This window comes from Octodon degus, unplaced genomic scaffold (assembly GCF_000260255.1).
Source record: "Octodon degus isolate 3935 unplaced genomic scaffold, OctDeg1.0 scaffold00013, whole genome shotgun sequence".
Classification (NCBI taxonomy): domain Eukaryota; kingdom Metazoa; phylum Chordata; class Mammalia; order Rodentia; family Octodontidae; genus Octodon; species Octodon degus.
Genome location: NW_004524589.1, coordinates 27986536 through 28010402, shown reverse-complemented (window position 1 = coordinate 28010402; position 23867 = coordinate 27986536).

Genomic DNA, 23867 nt, shown 5'->3' with positions numbered 1-23867 from the left:
TCTTTCTTTCTTTCTTTCTTTCTTTCTTTCTTTCTTTCTTTCTTTCTTTCTCTTCCTTCTTTCCTTCCTTGCCTGCTTTCAGTATGCTTTGTCACTTACCCTTTGTTTGCTACCCTTTTATTTTCTTTTGTTAAATTAGCTGGGTCTCCTCTTACCCCAGTTTGTAAATGGCTTCTTTTCTTAGTTTGTGTTGGTGTGATTCTGGGGTTAAGAGTGTGATTCTACAAATGAAAGTGCCCCAGTTGGTTGTGGGTGGCACCAATGAATAGGTGTAGAGCCTGCATAGTGTCATGCAGCTAGAAACAGGGTTACATCAACTGCAAGTATCTTTTTCTCTTTTGGTATCATCCATACTTATGAGATAAGCCTCTGACTGTGGAAAACAGGAGGGAAGAACCTCTTTTCTTTTCGAAGTATTTTAATGAACACTGTGGTTCTTCCCTGCATGGAAGAGAAAATGTTGTCCCTTTTAATAGAAAATGCCCAAAGCTTTTGCAGAGGCAAGGGAATGGCTAGTAAAGCCTGTTCAAGCCAGTTTTAGCTGCTTAACTCTTGCTCATTTTAAATCCTGCCTGGTAATATAGATTCCTAGATTTCTTCCTTGTTTAAATGCAGGTAATTGAAAAACCTATGCCTGAATACTTGAGCAGAACAAATAAACAGTGTTTAAAATTCAATTACAGAAACTGTGAGTATATCAGAGCAGAGCCATCTCCATTCCTAGTCCTTTTACTGTCAGAGTAAATAGAAGATACAGATTTCCCATTGCTCCAATCTGCTTAAGTAGAGTCAGCAAGGGACTGAGCTAGTCAACTGAGCCATCAAGGAGCTCAAGTGGCTAAAGGATGTTTCCTTGGGGGTAAACAGTCCACCCTTATCTCATGGGAGTCAAAGGACTAAGTAAAGCCCACAGATGGTTTAGCTTCCTTCTTCTTAAGGAGTTAATGGGCCCTAATATGGAGAACAAGTCCCATTTGGGGCTTTTTTCTGTGCTCTGAATGATGGCATCAATACCCTAAAACTTAGACAGAGATGCCCATGTAGACCTAGCTCTCTCTCTCTGTAGACTCCAAGGAAACCCATTGCGATTCAACTTGGACCTCTTCCCGACACAGATTTCACCAATGCTGCCACTAGGTCATATTCTCCATGAGTGGGAAAGGTTTGATTCTGCAGCTTATGTAGTATGCTAATATGGTTTTGTGTTCAGCATGAGCTAGTGGGTGGCAGAAGATGGGTAAAGGATAGTGCTTCAAAACATGAGAATACTCTCTAGTTGCAGCTTCCTTCTTAAAATACAAGATATAGAATGAACGCCCTTATGAACAGGCTTCTGTGACCCTTTATCACAGGAAAGTCTCCAAGACAAAGATGGCCCTGTCCTAGAACCCCCTCCTGTCTCTCAGAAAGATGCACATCGCTGATCTGGTTGGAGCTCCTGTGAGGTCTCTTCCACCTCTTTCTTATGGTCCCAGATAAATTAGTTCCTTCTCTGTAGATTTACAAGATGCTAGAAACTATGCGAATGAACAAAGTGTTTTAAAAATAGACAGAAGCCATTCTACAGATATTTTCTCTTCAACAGAACCAACCAAAACTGATTAATTGGTGATTAACAATGGTGTCTCACATTCTAGCTCCTCTTACCAAGTAGATAAAAAGCGTGTTGAGACTTTCATAATTATACTAATATAGATCCAACTTCTAGGTGGGAGAATCACTGGGCCATCATTTCATCTGTCAATCAGTCTGACATTCAGCACAGACTACAAAAGCTTCAGACAGGTTCCCCAGACATATATGGTCCAATAGCAGGACATGACCTTCACTGTGTTCAACAATCAATCAAGACCCAGAGAAAAGACAAGAGAAAATGTATAAGATTTTAGCTGTTGCAATTGTCAAAGTAACCTTACCCAAATCCTTTAAAGCAAAACTCTACAACAACTGAGGTTCCATTTCAAGCACAAGAAGACTGCAAAGTGAATGCATAATGTCTCTATCTTGACGCTGCTCTAAGTGAGAGGCAGCCAGTGTACCTAACTTGTGGCACTAGAGATTTGTCTATCCTGACTCCTAGAGAGGAGCTATGCCAGCCAAAATCTTCATTTACTAAATAGATCCAGAATACATTTGCAATCCATGGATACCACCATTTCCTCTGAGGAGTTATCTTAGACCTCATAGGTGAACCAATTCAATCTCTTCATTCTGATTTGACTTCTCTAAGAAACCCTCCTCTGGGACTATGTCTAGTCTGAGTTGAAGGGAACTCTAGTGAGAGATTCTTCTTTTTCTCTATCTCTTCTTCCTCTGATCTGTCACTTAAGGCCAAGTGTTTAATTATGAGTTTCTAATGGTCCCACAATTTCCTACACAATTGCTAAGAAGATATTTAAAGGCAAAATTGGGGGCAATTTTCAAATTTCAACCAAGGTCAAACAAATTTTACTTGTCAGGACTATACTAGTTCTTCCTGACAAAATTATATGATTTAACACTTGACACAACAAATTCAAAACATGCTTTTATGGGGATACATACCCATGCAGCTCTCTGTAAAGAAAGAGGCCTACCTACTAATAAGTGATGGTCTTTATAACACAGACAAAAAATTCAACAACTCTCCAAGACTGTCAGTTTTCCCAAGTGGGTCACAGTCATGTACTGAAAAGAGCACTAAAGAGACAAGCCTACAGCCTGCTGAGGAAATCAAAAGGTTGATGTGGAGGCAAGAAGGGCAGCTATGTTGCCCTCTAGATCTTAGCCTTATTTCGAGTTCTTGAGGAACCATTCTTGTCCTCTCTCAAGAGACCTAATGACAAGTTATAACAACCCTATGTGGGTACTCTACCTTCTGGGAAGGTGGAAAGAGTCACTATCCCGTAAAAGTGAGCTCTGGAAAAACCCTTCCAAGAGACATTTCTATCCAGGATCTAGTCACTGCTTTCATGAGGATTTTTAAGATGCCAAAAACTGGCCTAAGTTTGAGCCCACTTCACATGTAATATAATATAGGTGATTTATAGTTTCTGATATGATAGTAGATGCTCTTATAATATCTCATTAATCAGGGCAAAGTACAATAAGCTCATCTCATAGATGGGAACAGAGTCTTTCAAGGTACTGGCCCAGGGAGATCACCTATGTCCATCTTGGAGACCAAGTACTTACAAAAGTTGGAGGGCAAAACACTTGTTAGAGCCCTAGATTCAGCCACCTCCAAAAAGCCCACTCCCCTTGACAGCATGAAAATTTGAGGAGATCATCCAGACACAGACCATAACATCACCCAGAGGAAAAAGCTATTCCTGTGAGCCTCTGAAGAACTTGAGATTTCTTTTCTACAAGCAAGATCTTACTGCTGCTACAGGCAATATGGAAAGCTGACCTGCTCCCCAATCATGGGCATATAGTGAAATTTCTTCTGTAAGCAGGTAGCTCAACAGTTGCTATCTCTTTCTTCTGAGTTTCCTGAAAGTTTTCCTTTCTTCAATTTAGCCAGTAAGCCAAAGCACCCATGCTAGTTGGAGAACACACACTCCCAGTGGGTAAAGTCTGCAGCCTATGATAGCTGGAAGAAGCTGTAGAAAGCAGATACCTCCACTCCTTCACCACCCCATAAAGAATTGTGAGGATCCATGTCTCTCAGAGGCAAGTAAGATAGGAGATAGAATGTGACCTAGACTAGTTTGGAAAAAAGCATGGGATCCCAACACTGGTTCTCAAGACCAGTATGTAGAGTTCCCATGGGTTTCCTTGAGATAAAGATGGCCTAAGATGACACAGTTGCCTTGAAGACCTTGTTGTTGTGGCTTTCTTCTTGATGGTCCACCTGTGTGCCCCAGAGTGTAATTTTTGCTTTTGTCCTCTTTTACTTGGTCCAAGCTCACTCTGCAGAGCCATTTTCTCCCTCATTCTTTACTTTCACTTTGTCAAATGAATTTTGTTACCTGTTTTGTTTGTTTCTTTTAATTCCTTTTTTAAGATGAAAAGAATCTGGAATCCATCTCCAGCACAAGTGAGCAATCCACAGCCTGGTTGCCTTATTTGGCATAACCAGCCAAGAAACTCAAAACTAAGAGATTCATAATGTTTATTTTGTGAGGCAAGTTTTAGCAGGAGACTATGCAGCAACAATTGGGTCTCCTGATTCCTGCCTCTGGACTTTGTTTCTGCATCACTGGGCCTGGCTTTTTGATAAGCCTCAGTCTCAGATTTCATCTTGTAGCATCCCTCACAGGTTCATTCTGACTCTCTCTGGGCATGCTTTCACCTGGGTGCTTGTCCTCCCTCTTCTAGAGGCAGTCTGAGGGAGTCTGCTGGACTCCCTCTTCCTAGCAAACTATCATTCCCTCCTGAGTCAACTGCACTTGGGAAAGTCATTTCCCTATCCATAGCACCCAGCCCCTCCTCCCAGGTTTCTAATACACACTATGTTTTTTGGAACTGATGGCTTCAATGACTGCTGTGAGCCTCTTGGAGAAAAATGATACCTAAGCCTTAAGAAAACAAACCCTGAGCCCAACCACACATGTACAGAGGGCTTGCTTTTCATCTCTCCTAGGTCATCTGCCAATTCCATTTCAGCTTAGTTTTTAGTTCATTGATACTAACTTAATAATATCCAATTTCTCTTCATAAACTAAAAACAAAAACCAAGATATTACCTGCCTTATTCATGGGGTTCACATTGGCACTCACAGCACAAAGAGGATGCTAAAAGTACACAGAATAAAGTAGTGACAACAAAACACATGGCGGCCATTGTTCTTCCTTGTCTCACACTGACAAATGTGAAGCCAGAAGGTGGAGGAAGTTCAGATAGAGAAGCCACAGATCCTCAATAGTTAATTTGATGTAAACTAAAATTCATGGCTTAAATGAGTGGACAAAAGCCCAAATAATGAGTTTAAATGGACTCTTAGAACTCAATGGAATGGAAGTGACAAAGACCAGATTCCTAAGCAAATGGGAGAAATCCTGGAGGCTGTAAAATGCAAATGTAGCAATTCACTTTCAGGACATCAAAGGTCTTCCTGCAACCAGGAGCATCCCTGCATTCTGTCATGTTCACCCATATAAAACTGTATAACGATGAGCTGTAAAAGGCTCAAGTCAATAACTTCTGAGGATAACCCACTCATATTATAGACTGCTAGACAGTATTAGATGTTTAGTTGAATTCAAACACTTATTGTTTTTAGATGCCAATAGAATATTCACCTCTGACAGGACGAAAATAAATAAATAAATAAATAAAAATTAAAAAAATGGAAATGGAAAGAACCAGTCAATGTTCTAATTAGCTTCATCTCCTTTTTTTTTTTTTTCAATTGTTTGTATTTTTTTCTTTTCTTATACATTGCTCCAGTTTTTTTCTTCTTCCAATTTTATGTGTATATATCTGGTAATATGAATAGCTGGATGTAAGACAATACCATGTATTATGACAAATACTGTGAAATTCATATTACTTTGTTAAGTAAAATTCTGTATGAGTTGTCAAAAATAAATAAATAAATAAATAAATAAATAAATACTTTTTTAAAAAATAAATAAATAAAACTGTATAAAAAGCCCACAGACTCTAATATCTACAGTATCCACCTTATGGAAACTCTCTCCAACAGACAGTTTCCCTTTTATTCTTCCCATTAAACACAACCTCAGCCATTCCCTACTGCTTGCTGCTTGCTGTTTTGTAGGCTTCAAACTTCATTGCTCACAACAGTGATCCAGATCACAGTACAGGAAGGAGTTGGTTTTTGAAGCACATCTCCAGTCCCATTTTAACATGTCCATCACAACGCTGTGAAATTTTACTTTTATTAAATATTGACCCTTAAATACACATGCTTTTAAATTTCTTTCTAAAAGGAACTATGCAGAAAATATTTTGGTTGCTCACCAAAGCACCTTGGTTGTCTTTAGCCAAAGTTCTTGTGCAATTGCTCAAGTTCCCAAAATAACTAGATTGTCATTGTGAATATTATTGTTTTGCACTTATAAAGCAACATTTTTATTTGAAGATCATTTGGCAAACTATGATTATTAAAATGTGGGCTTTTCACGAGCATGTTCTTATAAATGAATGAAGAGAACTGTTACTGCAAGCTATAATATTTGCTGCAACTAACAAAATAAGAGCTCACTAGCAAAAGTTTGATTTTTAGTAAATGGATCTAACACCTTGAACTAAGTATCTAGTGAAAGTCTTTCTGATTAGAATGGTACTGAAATTCGCAATTTTTTTAAATTGAAAATACAGTGCCGGGTCAGTTCATGAACGCTTTTGTTTGCAAACAATGTGGTTTAGAAACAGTATCATTTGGCAAATTTTGTTTTTGTTTGTAAATTGCACTGACAAGTGTGACTGTGGGCATCTTTCCCACAAAAACACAAATATGGACATCTTTTCCAAAATCGTAGAGTAAATTAAGCTTGAAAAATGAGGCCCCACTAGTTTAAGTTGCAAAGACTTTCAGGTCAAAGTACCACATTGTCTGGATACTGTGAACAAAAGGAAATTTTCTTCACTGTTCTCAAGACCAGAAAATTATGACCAGAAAGTCATCAAGGCTGTTTTTTTCCTTAGACTTTATACCTTTTTATCAAGAAGGCTGCAGAAATATACCCTGTGGAGGGCTGTCTTCTTCTAGTGTCTGTTGCCTTAACTGGGTATTTATTCACATTGTAATTTCTTCTTTGAGTACGTTCTATTCTTATTACCTCACATTAACCTCTTAAAAAACTCTCTCTTTAATGTCATTTTCTGAGGGTTAAAGATTTTCTTATTGGCAGAATTCTTGTGTCCCCTGTCCCTTTAATAGGCTAGTGTTAGGGCCTGCCAAAAGGCTCAGGGGATTAAAGTGCCTGTAAGCAGGCACAGGGGCGGGGGTGGCATCCCTGGGCTTGCAGTGTCAGCCCTGCCCCAGGGTTTGCTGGGATGGCAATTGAGACTGGGCGTGGTGGTGCACACCTGTAATCCCAGCTCTTGGGACGCTGTACACAGGCAGATCACTATGAGTCTGATCTAGTAGTGAGATGCTGAAGACCCTGTAGACCCTTTCCTAAAATATAAATAAATAAATAAATAAATAAATAAATAAATATATAAAAAAAAATAGGCTAGTTTTAACCACTAAATTTCTGGTGCTTGGGATGAGTTTAGGTCATCTGACTAGATTAATGTCTTTACAAAGGAAGCTGGAGGGAGGCTTCTCATCCTTTCTGACATGTGAATAGACAATGAGAAGACAACTCATACAGTCAACTTATTTTTTCTTGGTTTTACAGGGCATACTACTATTTTGTTATCATTATAAAATGAGGTAATTCATTCTTTGCTCTATGTATTTCTTTCTTCTTACATCTCTAATGGTTTCTGTATTATGAAAGTTCTTGCTATATTTTTCACTGTCAATTACAATCCTTGGAACCATAAAATGTTTTTATTTGTTTTATGTAGTTTTTTTGCTATTTTATCTTCTTGTATTTTTAGCTCATTAACTGAGATTTATTTAAATTTTTATATGCCTGCTATAACCTGGTATAGCCTTTTACTTTTTACTGTTACACTTTTTTGTTGTTTCATTTCATGTATATCTTATTAGAATATGTAATACAGGACATAATTGGACCTTCCATTGTTAATAACCTGTAACTATTTTGCTTTTGATTTGCAATATAAAACCACATACATTAATTAAAAGAACTAATACTTGCCTTAAATTAGTTGTTCCTCCTATTTGTTCTTATATCTTTTTGTATTTATGAGTTTTTGAAAATTATAGTTCTACTAATTAGCTTTCACAGATACTGCTTTCAAAACTTCCTCTGCTCCTGACACGGAAAATAATAAAATTTGCCTGTAACTTCCCTTTTCACACATACCTTTTCCATATTAACTTTAAATTAATATTTTAAAACCAAGTTAATACAGAAGTTAATACAGACAAAGTAACCAGAATAGTAATCTCAATTAGATGCACTCTTATTCTACCTTATTTTTAAAATTATGATTAATTTTGTTAATGCATTTAATTTTGTTACTAAATTTGTCTTAGTTCTAGACAGTTTAATAAGTTCATCGGATAAAATATTTTTCTTTATTTTTCTCTATCTTTTTTCTTGTGTGTCCAAAATTCTTTCTTCTGGAAGCATTCCAAAGCACAATGCTGTAGACCTCACATGTTGATAATTTAATAAATTTTATTAGTCAATAAATATGAAAATTGTAAATTACAGTAAATCTCAATACCTTAAGGTTGATGTTCCTATGGATTCTTAGTTAATACTTAAGAATTCTTTCAGCCACCTGCAGAGTATGAACTGTGATGTTATTTATGTGATAGAGGAATGGGTTTTATTTCTTATTTTTGTTCCAAAGGAAAGAATATTACTTTGTGACAGAATAAACAGTATGTTGGAAGCTTTGCAACTTTCAATGGATGATTACTTTTTCTAGCTGTAAGAATATATGAATATCTATGCTTTAGTCCATAATTCAGATCTGGTTAGAGTTAGCTAAGTGTATCTTTTGTATCTTTATCCAGGTATTTGATTTGAAAAGTTGATTATAAGAAATTATGAATGACTTCCCATAAAAATGACAAAGACAGGGTCCAGGGGACCTCAGCATCTCACATATCATTTATTTGATATCTTTTGAATAGCTACTGAAACATTAGCAGAAGAATCTGGAAGCTAATAACCTTTTTTAAGTGTGTAATTATAAAAAGACTAGTCAGAATATTTTGTAGGACCATTAGTAGAGATCTCTCAAATTTGGGGTTTAATTCCTTTTTTATCTTCCATGGTCACTGAGTATGGTCTCAAATAAACTGGCCAATCCTGTTGTTACTGGGCCACATGAATTGCCGGACTTAGGGCAAACACTGAGTACTTTCTGGTTGGCAAGTGGGGCCACTGGCTCGGTAACTACTGAAAAAATCTGCATAAGTATCTATTAAAAGTTTAACAGGGGCCAGGGAGATGGCTCAGTGGAATAAGCGCTTCCCTGGCAAGTGCAAGGGCCTGAGTTCAATCCCCAGTTCTGGAAAAAAAAAAAAGTTTAACAGACTTTCTCTTTATATTTGCAGTTAACATGGGTTTCCTCAGGATGAGAGGCAAAAACCCATGACCACCTCAAGGAGAAACTTCCTCTGACTCCATCATGAATACTTTCTTTGCCTTTTTTATTGGAAGTCATTACTGTGTACTTGATACAAATCTTTGACTATATTCATAATTATCCTGCTATGATTATTTTATCCATGCATATTTAACTGTTTCTTCAGCTTTGTCTCCTCTAGACTCAAAGCTCTACGTTTACCTAAGATTAAAATGCCTGTTATTAGGCTGGGGAGATAGCTCAGTGGAATAAGTGCTTGCCTGACAAGTGCAAGGTCTTGAGTTCTATCCCTGATTCCACCAAAAAAAAAAAAAAAAAAAAAAAAGTGTGGTGTCTATTGAAAGCCTTTAGATAGAACCACTGGAGAGTATCTCTGACTGCCAGCCAACAACTACGACCTCTTTCAGCCTGAAGAAGCCAGAGTGGTCGTTGCCCTTGGTTCCCTCATGGCAGTTTGGATTACTTCTTCAGAGGGAGAAAGTTTGTAGGCAGATGAGTTAGATAGAAATGTTATAGGCAGTCAGACAGGGCCAGGCCCTCAAGGAGACAATATGGAAGACAAGGTGACTTTGCAACTTGGAAGACACAGACACTCCAGCTTTGGGCTGCACCTCAAGACAAACTAAACAAATGCAGTCACATACTTCCGTAGGGATAGATATCAGGGATTGATATGCTAAATAGGTATCAATCATCTGAAAGAGCCCAAATGAGTCATTAAGCCAACCCCCAACTGGAAGAGACCCTGTCCAGGTATTCATGCCCGCTTGCTACGTCACTCACTTCCCTATTTGGTGCTGGATTTAATCAATTTTACCTGACCAATGGTGCTTGTAATCTCATTGGTTGACCATAGTTTTGTCCCACCTCATGCCCACCTAAATGAGTTCCCATGTTCTCCACCACCTTAGACCCACCTCATCACATGATTTACCTCGATGAAAGTCCCTGGAAGAGACAGCTTCCCAAGGACAACTTTCTCTGGGCCCCCTCCTGTCCCTCTCTTAGGCAGGAGCTTTCTTCCCCCCCAGTAAATATATTTTGCTAAGAAAAAAGAAAGAAATTATTACTAGGACATCCTCAGAAATCACACTCAGGGTTGCTATATCTTAGCATATACACCATTTAGCAGATATTTAGTTGATCCAACATTATATCTACATAAGTATGTTATAAATGATCTCTTTTCTCCTTTTTATTAGTAAAATATATAGGTTATTATATTACTGCAAACTGGAATTACATACTTAAGGTAATTACCTAGCACAGTGTTTAAAATATAAATAAAATAAATGGAATCCCAAGACTGTTGGAAAGCGTATTTACTTAAAACAAATAACATAATACAATTGCATATATCTAAAAGCCAAGCTTCAAAGCAGTTAAAAAAATATAAAGCACATAATTTTCAGGGTTTATTTCCAAATACTATGTATTCATAAAAGAGAATGTGTTATGGGAGAAGAAGAAAGCCTTTTACTCTGAAGCCAATAGGCCATATGTAACCAAGAAAGTTTATATTTAGTTCTTCATAACACGCTAACAAAGCTGAGGTCATGCAAATTTGATTCTCATATAAATTAAAATATGTAAACTATGAGTTATTTTATACTTTATTTTTGCCATTTAATATTTTCTTTCACAAATTGCTAACTTAGAACTAATTTTCACTTTGATTCTAGCTAAATTGGTGGGGAAATTCATTAAAAATAAAAGCTTTACTGTTCATAATACCATATCAAGAAGATTGATTTGCACAACATTTATTATAGGCTAACCAAATGTTAAGGGTGCATAGTCCACATAACTGCCTCAGGTGAAAACACTGTAAGAATCATTCATCCAACCAGCAATAAATCTAGCTAGCATGTGTGAAAGAAAAGTTACACAGTCAATTTTTCTTGATTCTGTAACTGAATTTGAATTAAATTAATTTTAACCAACAAATAGAATACCATTTATTTATTTATTTATTTATTTATTTTGTGGTACTGGGGGGGATTGAACTTGGGACCCTGCACTTGCCAGGCAGGTACTTACTCTACTGAGATATCTCCCCAACCTAGAATAAATAATGTCTCATAACATGAAATTGTAAACAATTTTTACAATCTCTTTTGTTTCAGAAAAATAGAAGAGTAAACATAGTTAAACATTTTTTGCAATAAAGTATGCATAATGTGTAGTTTCTTAGTGTAGCCATTTTTTTTTTTGCTCAATTCAGAGCCCTTAGGTTCAATCACGGCACTGTGTGACCATCATCACTCTGTTCATCGCTCAGAATCATCATCCCTGACTTTACTTCCACACCCACTGCGTATTAATTTACTAGTATCATCTACCCTCACCTCTAGTAGTGTTATTTAAATATTATTTAACATTTTGTCTCTACAAATTTGCCTTTGTGTAGCAAACCTATAAATGTGGAATTATTCAGTCATTTTCCTTTTGTTTCTTTTTAAAAAAATGTATAAATGTATTTAGTACAGGGTCTGTAGGGTCTCACTACACAGATCAGATTCATAGTGATCCTCCTGTTTTCAGCCTTCCAAGTTCAAGGATTATAGGCATGGTGGGATTACAGGAGTGTGCCACCATGCCCAGTCTCAATCACCATCTCAGTGTGCACTGGGGGTGGTGCTAGCATGTACTCTGTGGATTCAACCCCAGGCCCTGCATCTACCTAAGCAGGTACTTTAACCACTGAGCTATCTGACAGGCCCTATAAAAGACAATGGATGCCCCTTGCGAGGATGAACTCAGGACCTTCAGATTATGAGACTGACGTGTTACCTACTGCACTAAGGAAAGCTGTGTCTATCTTATTCCAATTAACATTATGCTTCCAAAGTTTATCTGTGTTATAACACTTAACAGTATTACATACCTTTTTAAAGCTTAATAGGAATTGATAAAAAAAGATGTATTTTTATATATGGAGTATTACTCAGCTATAAAGACCAACTGAAAGCCTTAATAGGTATGTGGATACAACTAGAGGCTATACTGGTAAGTGAAATAGATCAAACCCACTTGTGTAAATATTGTATTGTCTACCTAGTGTAAGAGTCTGAAAGAAGCAATAAAACCTGAAAGGTATAACAGAGATAGAAAAATGAAAAGAAAAGGAACTTAAGGATTAAACAATGAAGATGAGAGAAAGGAGAAAAGATAGGGAAAAAAAGGCAGGGGGGAAACATTCAAGCATATATACAGGATGTCTTAGGTGAATATACTACAAATTTCCATCCATTTTTTTTTTTAAATAGCAGTTAATGTGTAGGACTTTTCACCTCACCTAACTCTGAATGCTGATGTCTGCTATCTGTGCACCTACATCGAAGACAGCAATGTGTAACACAAAAACCATGCTTGAACACCTGTCATCTTGGTCTTCTAGATGTGTACCATTTCTAATTTCCTATCAATTATTCATATACTCTCTTTATAATTTTTAAAAGAGTATAGAACAAAAATTTAAGACTTCTTCAAAGAAAACTGTAATATGCAATTATATGTCCAATCTTACATGATTATGTCTGTTAATCTGAGCAATAGATTTGATGATCAACTAGGCAATATGTCTACTGTTGTTAATCAGCTATTCTTGCTTTGAAAATCTGTAACATATGTATTGTTATATGTCATCCTGTTTCTGTCTTTGTTTTTGATTTTTTTGTTCTTGCTTTTGTTTTTACTTTTCAAAATTAAATTAAATTAAATTTAAAAAATAAAGCTTAATGATTTGCTCTTGTATGTATATGTCATAATTCAACCAGCTCCTTGCACTTGCCAGGCAGGCACTTAGACCAACAAGCTGGCTCCCCGGCTCACAGTTTACTTGTTAATGGACGCTCTGCCCCCCCTTTTTGGCTGTTGCACGTACTGTGCCTCTGAACATCTCTATACTGATACCTGTTTAAATGTCTGGTTTCATTCATTTCAAGTTTCTTTTTCTCAGTGGAATTCTATGTTGAACACTTTGAGGCACCATCATGCTATTTTTGTCTAAGTATTTTAAATGTAATCCTTTTAACTCAGTGGTTAGCTAGGGTATTTTACCAATAGGGAAATTGATTGAAAATAGTTTAATATTTTAAAATTACGTTTTTCATGAAGTAGGATCTCAATATGTAGACTAGGCTGGCCTTGAGCTCTCGCTGATCCTCCTGGCTCAGCCTCTGTTACAGGCATGCACCATCACATCCTGAAACGTGTTCATCCTTTATAAATAAAATTCATTTACATAATTAAAGCACTCAAACTTATAGGGTTTTTCTTTTGGTAACAGGGATCAAACTCAGAATCTTGCACTTGCCAGGCAGTAAACCACTCAAAACCACTCAACTATCTCCCCAGTCCTTATGTAGGGTTTCTTGATCTTGCTTAGACCACTGGCTTGTGAATTCTGAAAGACTCCTACTTTCATGGACAAATCATGATAAAGTGAAAAAAATAGGTGAAATATATTGCTTTATTCAAAATAGTCACCTTTTATTTTTCAGACAATTTTAAGTGCTTTCAATTGATGTAAAAAATATTTTATTAACACAATGTGACATTCTATTATATAATAATCTGTGCATATTGTGTATTTACTATACATCCAGGTGTTTATTGTCAGCATTATTGTCAGTCATTATATGAACATATCATAATTTATATGACAGAATTTTGGATAACAGAATTTGTTCAAATAATACTGCAATTAACATTCTTATAGATGAGTATTTGTCAAACTATATGATTTATTTTCTTGGTAAAAAATAATTAGTATTCATGGGTAAAAGTTACATGCATTACAAATTTTTCTAGTTTTATAAACTATTTGGCATTAGAAATATTTTCTATGCAGCATCAGGCTAAGAAAGGTTTTCAGTAGCCCATCATTACAGAGCTATTTATGATTTATTATACTACTATAAAGAATAACAGTACAACAGCAATTTAATATTCTCCTGGTCATGGGTAGAAGTCAATTTGGATCTGTAATTTCCAAAAATTCACAAAATATACGTTATAAACAATTTACTTAATATTAGAAAGTTTTCTTCACAAGCTTTGATTGACCAAAAGTTTATTGTAAACAAACTTATTAGTAATCTGCTTATGTAGGATTTCTTATGTTTGGTACACATGGAGTCTATGACTAATTCTTAATATGTGGATATAATAAATTAAATTAAATTTAAATTTACATAACACAAGCATGGTAAAGATTAATATGTTTGTAGTTATTAAGAGTTTGGAATTAAAACATAAATTTTCTTATACAATGCAAAATGAATGCCATGTATTTAGGAAATATTTAAATTCAACCAGCACCAGTTCTGGTGAAGCGCAGAAGCACATTGTGAATTTTTCCTCTCAAAGATGTTCTGTACATTTGACACCCTAACATACCAGGAAAAACGTGAATACGTATTTGCAAAGTCAGTATATACTTATTTGCTAATATGTACACAAAATGAAAGAACAATAACTTAACCAAGAGCTACTGTTTTAATGTTTCTGAATTAGGTGTAAATTTCTATATTGTTCCTCTATACTTCTGCTGGGCATCCTGTGGTGTAAGTGCAACATCGGGCTGTTTGTATCTTTGAAAGCTCTTAAAGGTTGCAATTAGGTGTGTAAAAGTTATTGTTTTTACTTTTTCTCTTTCAGAATGATTTCTAAAAAGTTGTAATTAAGCTTGATATTTTATTTTATTTATATATTTAGTACAAGGTCTACAGGGTTTCACTACACAGATCAGACTCCTAGCGATTCTCTGGTTTTCCACCTCCCAAGCTCTGGGATTACAGGTATGTGCCACCATGCCCAGTCTCAATCACCCTCTCAGTGCACCCCGGGAGTGTGGCTGGCATCGCACACCAGGGATTGAACCCCAGCTCCTGTCTGCCTAAGAAGGCACTTTAATCCACTGAGCTATTTGGCCAGCCCTCTAAGCTTGGTATTTTAGAGCCTACATTTTATGATATTTTTCTTTTACCTTTTTACTACAGTTTTATCTCTAGGTAGCTGAATTTCTTTCAAAAAGTAGTTACATTTGCATGACTACTTACTTTCCTATGCACAAATAAATTCAAGGCTTAGATATCCATTAACTTAAGGAAGCTTTGCCTTTTTTATTGTTTAACAATGATGATATAAAGGAGTTCACCTGCAGCCTGAATCAACTTACAGATCTAATTTAATGACAGAAAAATGTCTTACAGAGTTCTTGTGTTATACTACCTTAATGTAAAAAGTAAATGGCATGATAGGTTTCACTCTCAGTGGCGTTAGTTATGATTTCTGCAAGCAAGCATCACTTACTTCAATAGTCCTAGTTCATGGCAGAAGCCAGACAACTGCTGTCAACTGAGGTGGCCACTGAATCTTTCCAACCTGCTCGTATCCTAGCTGATTCTTACATCTCAGCTTTCATAGAATGAATGATTGCATGCTCGTATCTTTTCTCTTTGGCTTGGTGGAATAGACTGAATTACTTATGAGGTCTTGTTCTGCCCTTTGAAGTCCAGGTCTCACTTCTCCTCCAAACTATCTGAAAGTCTTAAAAATAAATTCCCAATGAGATCATAGCCTCCATTTCTCTTTGAACTTTTACACAAATGTCACAATGCCCTATTATATAAAGTTAATTTGAAATACAATGTTTCATAAACTCTTGCCCTTTGGTTAGCTTTCACATGTCGTGATTATTCATCAACAATGTTGTGAATTTCAGACACATTGACGCATAGGGACAGGAGAATTAACAGAAAAACAACATTCAAGTATCATGTAGTCTGAGTGATGAATAGTACACCACTTTTGAAGAAAAAGTTGAGTAGATGGTGGTTATGGTTTCATCCTCTCTGTGGCATCATTTCAAAAATAATTAGCCCAGCTTTGTGATATAAAGCATGCAATCAAGTAATAAAGCAAACTCTGACATCAAGTAATGGAGTTTGGGAAATAAAATGGTGGTAAAATCCATAATATTTAACTGTATTACCAAATTATATGTACCAAAGCATATTTGTATTTCTTAAGTGCTAGTTATATCTTTGAAAGTGTGTGAATAAGATATGATCTAAATGACTTGAACAAAATGATGGTAGTTTGCATTGTAATGGATAAAAGAAAAACAAATAAAAGTATAATAGACTTTAAGCTGTGGATATGAACTTAAAATAATCTCTGCCACCTCTATTACTTTAAAATAGGGAAAATATCCCCCAATACATGTACCTAATCGTGTGTCAAAATGTGAATGTAGTGGGCATAAGAACTCATGTTATTTATCAGAAAAGTGAGGGGCCAACTGGAAATCATGCAAAAGAAAGGGGAACTCACTGTAGGTTTCTCATTGCCCTTATTTAACCATTCACTCTTTAGCTTACACTCTTTTAATTCTTTTTATTTATTCTCTTTTGTTATGAATTATATCATGCCCATACCATGAAATAGCATGAAAACTGTACATTTCAGATGTAAAATTTTAGCTAATTCCCTGTTACATGTGTTTTACATTTGTGAATATTAGCAAAGAAATTCAGATTTAGCTGGAAGAACCTCATAGGAAAACACACTTGAAAAAAAGATAAATATTATATGACAGAGAAGGAAAAGTAAATTAAAATAAAATGGAAGTAGTGTAAGATTAATGTTAAAGTTTAAAAGAATGAAAAAATATATTGAATGTATAGGAAAGGAATTATTGCCATCTAACTGAAACCATGCTTTTAAAAATACAGGTTATACGTAAGTAAATGTCATGAAATGTTAATGAGACTTTAGCAGAAAATGTTTTGTGAGTTTGATGATTGGTACCCACCCTCCTTTGAAGCAATTATAGAAGCCTGTTGTTGATGCCCAAACGGGAGGATGTCAGCCCAAGATGCATCATCACCAGGGTTCTCCTCTACTGTCATGCTGTTATTTTTCTTTACTCTGCATTTTCTCTTTACAGATTGAATAAAAAGTATGTTCTACTATAAAGGGAGGTAGAAGCAACACGACATTTTCTAAGGTTCTCTGTAACCTCAAATTTTTACCTTTATGTGTTCTCTACATAACAAACTGGACAATGTCTTCTTTCAAAACAAATATACACAGCCATATGGTAAAAAGAGAGAAATTACTGGATGATCAGATTGATCACAATGGCACATTTGATTTTCTGTGAGCCATGTATCTGTGAGGCAATTCAGAAAGGTAGTTCTGATGGCTAAAGTAAATCACTCACATTTCAGATAGTTTTAAGAGTGTATTATATATGTGTCATTATTCTAGGCACTAGACTTCCTGAAGTGAACAAAACAGGCATGGTTTCTTCTTTCTAAGCTGAACATGCCATTCCAAAAATCTCATGCAATATTAAATTTCATAATGGTAGTATGTGTTCTGGAAAACAGAGGATACAGAGAAAATACCAAAGGGAAAACCAGCCTCACTTAGGAAGTCAGGATCAGTGTGTCAATGTGACCAACATCTTCAAGGTTGAGGGTCAATTCACAATATAGGTTTAAAAAAAAAAGAAAATTACAATTGGTAATTAGTTGACATATTAGTTAGAATAAATAGGGAACATTTTTGTCACACTTTTTCATAAGAGTATATATTATATATTACCTCCTTAAGCCAAATAATTAGTTTTCAATCGTTGTGCAGTCCTACACTGAATAGTATGTCAAAATTCAGTTTTTCAGGCCCTGTCCCATGTACCTCATCCAACTGCATTTCAGATCAGTAACAGATTGCTTTTACATTGTTGTTCTTGTTGACCCTTGAAGTACTAAAAATAATGCATGCTATTTTAAAAGTATATTTTAAAGGCTCAAAAGAAGTCTGAATTACTAGCTTTCAAGAAAGAATAACATATGAAAAGTTAAACATCTTATATGGTTCTTTTAGCAAGTATGTCTTATATTGAATCTGTTCATTATGGAAAAGGAAAAAGGATAGTTAATCAATTTAATGAGGAAAGAAATCAATTGGTCCATTTTAGAGTTTTTTCTTTCAGACCTTAAACAGTATTCAGTTAAAGGTTCATTACCTTGAATGGTGACTATATCTGACAAGCCTCAAACTTCTCTGAAAGATTCTATGAGACCTGAAAATGATATGACTTTATGATTATGCAGAGAATAACTATTGAAAGCTTATAATCTATTACCAAAAAATACCTAGAACTTGTAAGTTGTTTTTTTATTCAAATGTATAAAATATAAAATGTTGGTTATTCATAAGTGTTTCAGATTTTATAGAATCCCTCTAAACAGATGCACTAAACTATTTCATTTTTAATGTATCACCCATGAAAGAAAATATAGGACTCATATGATTTTTAAATTATGATTATAAGAAAAATACATACAAGTCTTACTTTTTCTGGGTTACATCTTAGACTCCTGTAATTTTGAATGATAATCATATGCTTACCCTTGCTTTTACTTTTTGTTATTGCTCCCCTTTCATATTTATTAATAAAAAAAGTTGGCTAAGTTTAAATCAAGTCTAGACTTATTGATTGCAACTTGTCATTTAATTGTATATTCTGTTATATAGTAATAGCAGGAAAGCATTCGGAGATGTTTGCATGAAGGGTGTCATGCATAGCAAATATAAGTGATGGATGGATTATGTACTAGGTTTTTAAAAGTATTAGCTAACCTACTTACTCAACCACTTAAAAATATTTTTGAAAAATCTTAGGATCTGGGGAGACAAGGGAGATTGGAAGGGAACAAAAGCTGTATTGATTATTTTTAAAAGTTAAAAGAGTGATCTGAAATAACATGAAAAAATGACATCAATACTTAATAAAATAATGGAATAGATATTCTGAGAGGAAATGTTAAGTCCAGAGGCAATAAAATCAAGAGCAGTAAGAAAGATGATTTTTCAGACAGAAATTATGACAGGTGGTCAATATTTATTCCCAATAGAATTACAAATAAAAACAGCAGGTAGAAGAAAGAAAAGTATCATGCATGTATATAAAATTCTCAGTTAATAAATGAGGTCTGAAAAGACTTTTGATTTTATTAAAAATTTTCAAAGTCATTTTCATATACATCTACTGCTACACTCTACTTTTTGCCTATATTATAAGCTGTTGTCTGTCTTAATGTACTTCAAATATCCCAAGCAAACTACAGACACATTGACAGAAAATACATGAAAAGGATATGCAGAGTAAAATACTAATTTTCATTAGTGATTTTTGAACAAAATTTCCTTGCTATATTGAGTGGGTATGAGATACAATGGTATGAGAACAAACTTTAGGTATTAGATATTTGATTTAAGTTTTGACCCTATCAAATATTCTATATAGAGAGCTGTGTACAGTCAACCTTTAACATCAGTGTCCTCAACCATATAAAAAATTATAATATGTTCTTTTCAATTTCCATGAATATTGTAGGCATTACCTGTGTAATGTCTACATAAAAAGAAATGCTATCCAATTATAATTTTACTAGTTCATTTACAAACTTGTAGATATCTTTGATACCCTCATACCATTACTGAGAAAGAAAGCCTGTTGAATACAGAGAATAGAATAGTTGAAAAGATCAGGTCCTGATCTTATAGAGCTATGGCATAGTTGGAAAGGTGAAAATAAAATCCCAACAATGTTAACAGCAACTCAAAATGCAAAATATATAAATTCAAGGTGCAATAAAGGCTGTGAGTAAAAAGTAGAGTTGTTAGCTGAGTTTGTGCTCAGTTCTATTTTTAAATTCATGCTCCTTCTTTTCCTATCAACTACTTTCCCACAGATGCTAGTTCAGGTCACTCAGTTTCATGGCGCCCAATCCCTCCTAGTGCTCACAATCATTGCACACAAGGAAACACCCATCAGAATCGAAGTGATCAGGAAAAAGGTAAGGAAAGTACAACAGTCCCAGGCAGTGGGTTGGTGGAAGTTAGCAAAAGAGCTAAGGAGATCTCAGGATCTTCAGAGCCTGGAATCCACATGCGAGAGTTTACTTCTTTCTTCAGGGTAGTAGCAATAGATGCTGAGAGTTCTTTTTAGTGAACAATGTCATGATCTTTGTTTTGGAGAAGATACAGAATCAATTACATGTCTACCCACTGCTCATATCATTTGTTGTTCTAAATTCCTCTTTTGATATTCCTCCTACTGTATTCTCTAACTAAGAGAAGCAATTTAATGTAAACTTTGTATTGACCAATGTTTATACCATCTTTTTTTAGGATTAGATGTCTGAGACTATTAATATTGGTTTTCAAATTAATTGACTCTAGAGATTCCAAGATTAACAAACACACTCCTAGGTGTAGTGGTATGAATATGACGTTAGAGCTTGCTGTATTTCTGTTCCCTGTCACTGTGCTTTCTAGGCTTTTCCTCTGTTCTGGTTCCCAAAGGACATGAGTTCGGCAGCTTCCACCAAAAGTCCTGTCCACTCTGGGATTGAACTTTCAATCCTTCTGGACCTGCTTCCCCAAGTGCTGGAGTACAGGCCTGTAACAATTCCCTCAGCCTTATTTATTCTTTGGCGTCCTCTAGCTGAGGTGTTACTATAACTTCTGTATCTCATTAAAAATGAACAATGATAATCGATGTGTACTAGGGCATATATTTGTAATCCCAGCACAGTAGAAAGTTGATCCAGGAGGACCCCAAGTTAAACCTAACATGGGTAATTTTGCAAACAAATGAGCCCCATTCTTTGTCCTTTTCTTCATCTGTGTTCCTCCATCTTTCTCTCTCCCATGCAAACACACACAGGTAGGGATGTTGCTCAATGCAAATTCCTAATACTGCGTCACAAAAGCAAATATAATAGTATACCACGTCAGCCTATTTCCTTCAGATAATTTCTCTCTCTCTCTCTCTCTCTCTCTCTCTCTCTCTCTCTCTCTCTCTCTCTTCCCCCCCCCTCTCTCTCTTAACTTTATAGAAACTACCACACTAGCATTCAGATTATCTCCATGCTAATATCTATTAACTTCAAGGTGACTTTCTCAAATTTTCCTTAGTAATTGAAAATAAGACACCTGCTCAGAGTATATCTTCAAATCTTATTAGCAATCTAAAAGAGTCCAATATTTATAGGGAAAACTTCTTCAACATGACAGTAAAACAAAAAAAACTTCATGTAATGTAAATTAGAGCTCATCACCCTACTTTTAATCCTTTTATACCTTCTACAGTTTAGGTAGAAAGCCATTATAAATACACTAAAGGAGAAATTCACCCCCAACAGTAATTTTGTCCACTGGAAAACTGGTGGCAATTCATGAGGACATTTTTTTTAATAATTTTTATTTATTTATTTGAGAGAGAGAGAGAGAGAGAGAGAGAGAGAGAGAGAGAGAGAGAGAGTGGTGTGTGTGTGTGGCCAGCTCAGCCCACCAGGGGGCGGGGCTGGCTGGCATGTGGTGCTGGGGGATTGAACCGCGGTCCCTGATGCTTTGCTAAGCTTGTTCCAAGTAGGTGCTCTAGACCACTGAGCCATCTCTCCAGCCCATCATGAGGACATTTTTGATAGTCATGGAGGGAAGTGCTACTGACGTTCAGTGAGGAAAGGCAAAGGATTCTGAAACCTATTCTATAATACAGGAGCAGCACACCAAAACTACTACCAAGAGTGCTAAGTTTGAGAATCTCTAAAGTCTTCAATAATTTAGAAGCTTCCTTTCAATATCACTTATGTTGAATATTTGCTATCTCTTTACCTGTGAGGTCTGAGAACCTCCCTTCAGATCCTTTGTATTGTGAATTTTTTTTCCTACCTAAAGGGTCCTAGACAATTGTGTTGCATATAAACTTTTTCTGTCCCATTTCAGAATGAAGAGCTCACTCTGATGAGCTCACATTGAGCACAGAAGAAGCTGGCCAAAGTTGCTAACAACTGGGAGAATACATGTAGTAATGGGGTGTGGGTAGATGTTGGCATTTTCCATTACAGAAAAGCCAGGGATCAGATGTAAAGAAAGAAATTATATAAATAATTTTCTGTTGCAGTGTGACAAAAACATTAGTAAGCAGCAGTCTTTATATGTTATATTTTGAAAATTAGTATTTGGGAAATTCCATAAAGATCTCATATAACCCCGGAACAGCTTTCTGATGAAGTGCTATCACTATTCGCATTTACAGGTGAGAAAGCACATCGAGAGGGTAAACCCTGTCTAGCAGTCATGCAAGTCCATACATAAGCTAGACAAGATTCAACCCTACAACTAGGCTGCCTGTAGATTTTGCACTCTTACCATCTTGCTATGGGCCACACTGGAGAAATGAAACAAGCAAGTGAAGGCAGAGTCTGCACAACAGTTATGACAGGACAGATTAGAGGCACTGGAGATACAAACCCCAGGAATGGTTCCGGAGATGGAGAGGACCAGATTGAAAGAAAACTGAAGAATACAGCTGTTAGGATTTGGAAACTGAATGGTAAGATGAAGAAAAAAGGGAAAACTCATTTCTGGCTGCAGTGACAGGGTATAGGAGGTGATTACTGATCTACATTATTGATGAACGTGGTTGTGGCGGCCATGTGAAATTTTATTTTGGATAATAATTAGTTTTGAGATTTTAGAGTGTTCAAAAGCTAAGGGGATGTGGTTCAGGAGAGAAGTCAGGTCTTTGAGGTAACTTAGAGTACCTTATAAACTATTTGAGAAAACTGATAAATTTGTCAAGGGGTGGAAAAGATATTCCCAGGATCGAAGACTGATTTGTTTTTCTACATCAACAAATTTGAAAATGAAAGAGAAAAGGAACTTTTAAGAAGCATAGCAGGAATATGCAGGCATGTATATAAAGAATTAGGATAGGTAAGGAAAGAATTAAATTGTAAAAAAGAAAATTGTATTGCAGAAAATAAGCATAATGATTTCATCAAAAAAAAAGGAGAGATTGAGACATGGTGTAGGGAGGATGAGGATAGCAGAGTACTGAAGGGAGAGAGAGACAGCAGTGTGATATAGGAGCAGCGTCAGTTTAAGAAGGGAGCACAAAAAAGAGTAGGGCAGGGTCGGTGTAGATGACCTTGAACTTGTATACCTAGTTATAAATGTTTACAGTGTGTACATCTACTTATCAGCATTGTAATGACCAACACCATCTTCTGAGAGCAACAATAAGACAATAAGGTAGATGAGAAAGACAAAGGGATTTAAGTGATGGGAAGCTGCTGAAACAGCTTTAGGATATGGAATAAAGAGCAAACCAAAGAATAAACTAGCTGAGAAGGTAGGATTGTTGGGTATGCACTAGAGAAGGAATTAACGTGTGAAGGTCCTGTCTTCAGTATCACTTAGCACCCCAAGCACAGGGGAAGCGATTCATTAAGGATTCAGGAGGTGCGTAAACAATGCATTGACAAGATGGTGGCAACAGACTGGAACTTCATAAACAAGACAGTGTTGAACAAAGGTGGTGGTAAGACAGAAATTTGTTGGAATTACCATAGGTAAATGCAAAGCTGAGGCATAAAAGTAAGTGGTCAGGCTGGAAGTTCTGAAATTGTTATTTTTGAATGAGAGCTAATTTTATTTGATGACTAGATACAGGCACCATCGTGAGCAGAGAAAGGGGCAGAAGTTTTGAAAGGCTGAAATGAGTTCAAGGTCAGGTGTGAAATGCTTAACACAGGACCTGGACTTCGCCTATGGTGTGAGTACGACTCGAAGAAAAGGGTATCTCCCTACTGTCCCTGCTTTCTAGGTATCAACTGTCTGCCTCTCTCCTCACTCTTCT